Raw genomic sequence first — 7,845 nt, 5'->3', positions numbered from 1 at the left:
TAAGTCAGTGGTTGGAGCAACACGATGTAGCGATTGAGGAACATATGATACTGAGTTAGGAAATGCTGTTACTGATGCGGCACAGTTGAGCGCCCCACAAACCAACCCAAAATGAAATTTGGTACAAAAAGTCACAAACGAAACTGCATTCTGTATTGGCCAACGCGCGAATGAATTGCCACACGAACTAAGCCAAATTCATCAAACCTTGACGAAGGAATATTACCAATGGTCAAGAGAAATACGCGATAGAACTTCATTGTTAGAGCTTAGTGATTCTAGTCTACAAGATACAGATTGAAATACTATTCAAGATCGCAGACGTTACAGAAGCGAAAGTTGTTATCAGCCAAGTGTTTACAGTCTTGCTCCAGACAGAATAGTAGAGGTAGCTAACGAACAAAATCCAATCTACGATGAGATAAACTGCAAGAAAGCCTAATAAGACACAGGCGCTTTCAAACATTTTCTGCTGAGAAAAAGACCGTGCATCCGGCCATTTTCATTAACGTTTTAAACACTTCGTGCCCAAGGTTTGGACGGAGCGGAAAAATATACAGTTTGTGACTTCACATATTACAGGTGAGGCAGCACAATGGGCAACAGAGACAGCGGACAGCAGTCAAACACTGCAAAAATTCGAGAATACTTCCTTAGCAATATACTGGAGTACTTGCACCCAGGAATGTTTTAGACAAGAGGTGTACAATCCTACCATGTACAACCCGAAGTCAGATGTGATGAGAAAATATATAGAGTTTTATATTAGTAAAACTCGTTACTGGAACGAACCCATGACAACGAGAGAGGTGTTAAGAACATTAAAATCGAAATTACCTATTCCAGTCAGAGAGTAGTTGGTTAACGTCTATGAAGATGACTTGGAAAGATTTCTAGCCATCGGGGATTCACTAGATTTGACCCACGAAGGCAGGAGGAGGATTAGCTCGAGCATCGGTAGTTACCATCTGCAGAACTGTGGAAATAATAATAATAATAAAACCGGAAATCGTAACATAACCAGAAAAAAGGAAGATTATCGTAACAGTGACCAAAATAACGGTTGTTATAAGCAACCACAAAATATTCCGGGATACATGAACCCAAATGGGAACGGGTATGTAAACGATCAGCAAGATAATAATAGGAAGGGACGCGGAGACGTCATGCGACACAACATTCCCAACTTACAACAGCCTAAAACTAGTATATCTAATTCCGACAGCTGGGCTAACCAATAGGCGGCTCAGCGGAGTCGAAATTAGGGAACCAACCGGCGGAACCGTTCAGTACAGAAGTAATTCCGATGACAATAACGTGCAGGAATAAAACAGCCGTATGATGCAGCAGCATCAGCACCAAAAAGTTAGGATAGTAGACGTTGTGGACGAAAGCCAACGCGGCCCGTCAAGCCTTTCAGTTAAATTTGACCACCACTTTCTCTCGGTTGTGCTCAAGGAGCGAAGTGAAGGCACCTCTATACACACTGTCAACATGTTGCGTTACAACTATGGTCAGGATATGCGCAATGAAATTTACGCTGGATCGAAAACTTGCAATAACAAAGATAAGCCCGTAGCGCAAGCTTGAGTACTAGCGAAAACAAGCAGTGTACCATAGACTGTGTTCTTGGACACTGGAGCAACGTCCAGAATTATGAGTTATGAGTTACACAAAGAATTATCTGGGGTAAACAAGATATCGTCATTTCCCGTACAAGGATGTAGAGTGGTAGGTGTTCGTAGCACCAAGTCGGAGATAGTCGAAACACAGGGGCAGGTCGACCTTTTAATGGGCAATGGATTGGTTGGTTTGTGGGGGTTAAAGGGACCAGACTACTTAGGTCATCGGTCCCTTGTTCCACGACCATAATAATACACGAAGAAAAGTCCAACAAGCAATAAACACATAACGGAGACGACAAGGGACGACACAGTACAAGAAAGACATAGACGAAGACCAGAGAAAAGAGATTAAAAGACACACAGAGTGCGACGGTCATTGGCCGACCATGAAAATAAAACTGGAAAGGCCAATAACCAAGGGACACATTAAAACACCACAAACTAAAACCCCAGGCCAAAAGCCACAGTCGACACTAAAAAAAAATAAAAGGGGACTCTCATATTGAATGATAAAAACCCCCTGCTCGAATAAAACGGAGAACTAAGTCAGCCATAGTAGAGTCATCGGTTAAAAGAGCAGGGAGTGTATCAGGCAGCGCAAACGTCTGCCTGAGGGCAGTTAAAAGTGGGCAGTCGAGTAAGACGTGTACCACGGTCAGGGCCAATCCGCAGCGACAGAGAGGCAGGTCGTCACGGCACAAGAGATACGCGTGCGTGAGCCGGGTATGTCCTATGCGGAGCCGGCAGAGGACGACAGCGTCCTTGCGAGACCCCCGCATGGAGGAGCGCCACACACTGGTTGTCTCCTTGACTGCCCGAAGTTTGTTGGGAGAGGGCAGGGTGCGCCACTCATCACGCCAAGCAGCAAGGACCTTCTGCCGCAATACGGATCGGACGTCACTCTCTAAAAGACCGATCTCCATGGCCGGGGAACTGACCGCCTGTTTCGCCAGTTCGTCAACCCGCTCGTTACCCGGGATGCCGACGTGACCCGGGGACCAAACAAAGGTGACAGAGCGGCCGCAACGGACGAGAGTATGGAGGGACTCCTGGATGGCCATCACCAGACGGGAACGAGGGAAACACTGGTCAAGAGCTCGTAAACCGCTCAGGGAGTCACTACAGATGACAAAGGACTCACCTGAGCGGGAGCGGAGAAACTCTAGGGCACGATAGATGGCAACCAACTCGGCAGTGTATACACTGGAGCCAGCTGCCAATGACCGTTGCTCACAATAATCCCGTAGAGTGAGAGCGTAACCAGTGTGACCAGAGACTACCGAACCGTCGGTGTAGGCCACCGCCGCGTTCGGAAACTCGGCCAGGATGGAAAGAAAGCGGCGGCGGAGGGCCTCCGGAGGCACTGAGACCTTCGGACCCTGTGCCAAGTCGAGCCGAAGGCACGGTCGGGGCACACTCCACGGGGGCAGACGGAGATTGGCCCGGAAAACAGGCGGCAGAGGAAAAAAGTCAAGGCCACGGAGAAGGTCCCGGAGGCGAACCGCAATGGGACACCCTGACCGGGGCCGCCTGTCTGGAACATGGACGATCGAGCGCGGGAACAGGAGACGGTAGTTTGGATGCCCTGGCATGCTATAAACGTGCGCGGCATAGGCGGCCAGAAGGCGGTCACGCCGGAACCGCAATGGAGGGACACCAGCCTCCACAAGTATGCTGTCGACGGGGCTTGTCCGGAACGCTCCCGTGGCGAGGCGGATCCCGCAGTGGTGTATGGGATCCAGCAATCGCAACGCCGAAGGCGAGGCAGAACCGTACGCCACACACCCATAATCAAGGCGGGACTGGATCAGCGCTTGATATAGGTGGAGGAGGGTGGACCGGCCGGCACCCCACCTGGTGTGGCTTAAGCAACGGAGAGCGTTTAAGTGCCGCCAGCATGTTTGCTTCAGCTGCCTAATATGGGGCAGCCAAGTCAACCGGGTATCGAACACCAGTCCCAAGAACCGATGCGTCGCGACCACAGCAAGAGGTTCACCGTCAAGGTAAAGGCGCGGCTCAGGGTGAACCGTGCGACGCCGGCAGAAATGCATAACGCAGGTCTTCGCGGCCGAAAACTGGAAGCCGTGCGCTACAGCCCATGACTGCGCCTTGCGGATGGCACCTTGCAGCTGCCGTTCAGCAGCGGCGATGCCACTGGAGCTGTAATATAGGCAGAAGTCGTCCGCATATAAAGAAGCCGCGACGGACGACCCCACCACCTCAACAAGCCCATTGATGGCAATTAAAAACAGGGACACACTGAGGACAGACCCCTGTGGGACCCCGTTCTCCTGGACCCGGGAGGAACTATGCGACGCAGCTACTTGCACGCGGAAGGAACGATACGAAAGAAAATTCTGAATAAAAATCGGGAGCGGGCCCCTAAGGCCCCACCCATGAAGTGTGGCCAGGATGTGATGGCGCCAAGTCGTATCGTATGCCTTCCGCATGTCGAAGAAGACGGCAACCAGATGTTGGCGGCGCGCAAAGGCTGTACGGATGGCAGACTCCAGGGAGACCAGATTATCGACGGCAGAGCGGCCTTTACGGAACCCACCCTGAGACGGAGCCAGAAGGCCCCGAGACTCGAGGAGCCAACTCAACCTCCGGCTCACCATACGTTCCAGCAACTTGCAAGGAACGTTGGTGAGGCTTATGGGGCGATAGCTGTCCACCTCCAGCGGGTTCTTGCCAGGTTTCAATACGGGGAGGACTATGCTTTCCCGCCACTGAGACGGGAAAACACCCTCGACCCAGACGCGATTGAAAAGATCTAGGAGGCGTCGCTGGCAAGGCACTGAGAGGTGTTTCAGCATCTGGCTGTGAATGTGGTCTGGTCCAGGAGCCGTATCAGGGCAAGCAGAAAGTGCTCTCTGGAATTCCCATTCGCTGAAAGGAGCATTGTACGACTCTGCGCGGCGTGTGTGAAAGGAAAGCCTCCGACTTTCCAACCGCTCTTTCCGGGAGCGGAAGGCCAACGGGTAGTTCGTTGACGCGGAACACTGAGCAAAATGCTCTGCCAACCGGTCCGCAATCGTGTCGGAGTCGGTGCACACTGCTCCATTCAGCGAAAGCCCAGGGACAGAGACAGGTGGCCGATAGCCTTGGAGTCGCCGAATCTTGGCCCAAACCTGCGATGCAGAGGTACGGACGCCAATGGTGGAAACATAACGTTCCCAGCACTCCTGCTTCCGTTGGCGAATAAGGCGTCGGGCTCGGGCGCGGAACTGTTTAAAAGCAATGAGGGTCTCCAACGACGGGTGCCGCTTATGGCGCTGAAGAGCCCGCCGGCGATCTCGAATCGCCTCTGCGATCTCGGGCGACCACCACGGCACAGTCCTCCGCCGAGGTGCCCCGGATGGACAGGGAATCGCAGATGCCGCCGCAGAAACGATGCTGGTGGTGACCGACTGAACCACCGCATCAATCGGATCAGTGGAAGGAGGTGCGATCACTGCGACAGATGTAAATAAGTCCCAATCAGCCTTATTCAGAGCCCATCTGGAGGGGCGTTCAGAAGAGTGACGCTGTGGCAGTGACAGAAAGATGGGGAAATGGTCACTACCACATAAGTCGTCATGGACCCTCCAGTGGATGGATGGTGAAAGTCCGGGGCTGCAAATAGAAAGGTCAATGGCCGAAAACGAGCCATGGACCGCACTAAAGTGGGTCACCTCTCCCGTGTTTAAAAGGCAGAGGTCAAGCTGTGACAGAAGAGTCTCGACATCTCTGCCCCGGCCAGTAATCGCGGCGCTACCCCACAAGGGGTTATGGGCGTTAAAGTCGCCCAGCAACACAAAGGGAGGCGGCAGTTGTCCTATCAATGCAGCCAACACATGACGAGAGACATTACCATCTGGCGGAAGGTACAAACTGCAGACAGTAATAGGCTGAGGCGTCCACATCCTTACAGCGACAGCCTCTAAGGGTGTATGAAGAGGCACACACTCGCTGTAGATAGAGTTAAGGACGTAGACGCAGACTCCACCAGACACCCTCTCATAAGCTGCCCGGTTCTTATAATAACCCCGATACCCTCGTAGGGCAGGGGTCCGCATTGCCGGAAACCACGTTTCCTGGAGGGCAATGCAGAAGAAAGGGTGACTGCTGACGAGTTGGCGGAGCTCAGCAAGGTGGTGGAAAAAACCGCTGCAGTTCCACTGGAGAATCACATTGTCCATGGGCGAAATAGGCGTGAAGGGACCGAGGAGGCAGATCACGTCACTGGGTCACCTGCTGTCACCGATCGAGGACCAGTACAATCGGCGTCCTTGGCGTCTGAGGGTATGGCGAGATCCAGGTCCTCAGCGGACGCCATGATCTCCACCTCATCCTCAGACGCAGAACCTGTATGGAGCGGTGGGGCGGATGCCACCGCGCGTTCCTTGGCCTTAGAGGCCTTCTTCTTCTTCGTCTTCTCTCTCTGCTCCTTGGGCTTTACTGGCTGGGAGGGCTCCACCGAGTCAGTCTCCGGGACGGAGGAGGAGCGGGAAGCCCTGCGACCAGCCGCTGGCCTGCTTTTCAGCCATTGGCTGACGCCACCCTTCCCAGAGGTGGAAACCTGGGAAGGGAGGGACCCGAGGGATCCCTTGCGAGAGAGAGTCGCCGAAGAAGTCGGACGCTTCTCCGGCTTAGAGTTGGGGACTTGTGTCCCCGATGGCTGGGGGGTCGTTGCTCCTGAGGTAGGTGGTGCAGGAGCAACAGATGGGGAAGTGCCCCCCACCATCAAGGGGGCAGGTGTAGTATTCCTGCTCAGAGTGTTCAGTGGAATCGGTGCAGCAGATGACAAAACTACTGTTTTGGCAGCGGTGGCATAGGAGCTGGTCAGAGCCACAGGATGTAGCCTCTCGTATTTCCGCTTAGCCTCAGTATAGGTCATGCGGTCCAGGGTCTTATATTCCATGATCCTTCGTTCTTTCAGTAGAACCTTGCAGTCTGGCGAGCAAGGGGAATGGTGTTCGCCGCAGTTCACACAGATGGGAGGCGGCGCACATGCAGTATTAGGATGTGAAGGGCGTCCACAATCTCTGCATGTCATGCTGGAAGTACACCGAGATGACATGTGGCCGAACTTCCAGCATTTGAAACACCTCATCGGGGGAGGGATATAGGGCTTCACATCACATCGGTAGACCATCACCTTGACCTTTTCGGGTAGGACGTCACCCTCGAAGGCCAAGATGAAGGCACCGGTGGCTACCTGATTATCCCCCGGACCCCGATGGACGCGCCGGACGAAGTGAACACCCCGCCGTTCTAAATTGGCGCGTAGCTCGTCGTCTGACTGCAAGAGTAGGTCCCTATGGAATATAATGCCCTGGACCATGTTGAGACTCTTATGGGGTGTGATCGTGACGGAAACATCCCCCAACTTGTCACAAGCGAGTAACCGCCGTGACTGTGCAGAGGATGCCATTTTGATCAATACTGCCCCAGAGCGCATTTTGGACAAGCCCTCCACCTCCCCAAACTTGTCCTCCAAGTGCTCGACAAAAAACTGAGGCTTGGTCGCCATAAACGATTCCCCATCGACTCGTGTACAGACTAAATAGCGAGGTGAATAAGGTTCGCTGCCAACCGTAGCCTTTCGTTCCTCCCATGGTGTGGCCAGGGAGGGGAACGATTGTGGATCATATGCCTGAGCGTTATATTGAGGCCGAGAACGCTTAGAGACTGCTGGCGGCTGGCCGCCAGCAAGAGATGATGTACCACGCTTCATCGCGGGTCATCCGCCCTGATGCCACCTACTCCGACCAAGGGCCCTCCCCACGGGCGCCACCCAGCCTCAGCAACGACCACCTGGCGGGATGGCCATTGCCGGGAGTCCCGATGCCCCAAGGAGACAGGCATCTACTCCTTGGCATACGCGGGGAGTTAACGGCGCAGGCATCAGTAGAGCGATCCCTGTGTTGTCAGGGGGCTACAACCGACAGGGTACATGGCGGCCCCACCACAACGGACTGGCTACCGTGCTGGATTTCAGGTGAAATGTAGTCCATGATCGTCATTGGCGCATAAAGCGACACAGCAGAGCAGACTGCAAAAAACCGCACCCAAGAACAAAGCCACGCCCTAGAGATGGTGAGTGGGCGGGACAGCTATGCGACGACGACCAACCAAGCTAGAGATGGTAATGAGCGATGGACACATTGCACCTTGTAAGGCGCCCTTCCCCAATCAGCTCGCTCTTCGGAAGAATTTAGAAGATGGAGGTCAAACC

This window comes from Schistocerca gregaria, chromosome 4 (assembly GCF_023897955.1).
Source record: "Schistocerca gregaria isolate iqSchGreg1 chromosome 4, iqSchGreg1.2, whole genome shotgun sequence".
In the NCBI taxonomy this organism is placed as follows: Eukaryota; Metazoa; Arthropoda; class Insecta; order Orthoptera; family Acrididae; genus Schistocerca; species Schistocerca gregaria.
The sequence above is the reverse complement of the archived record's forward strand: the minus strand, read 5'-3'. Positions refer to the sequence as shown.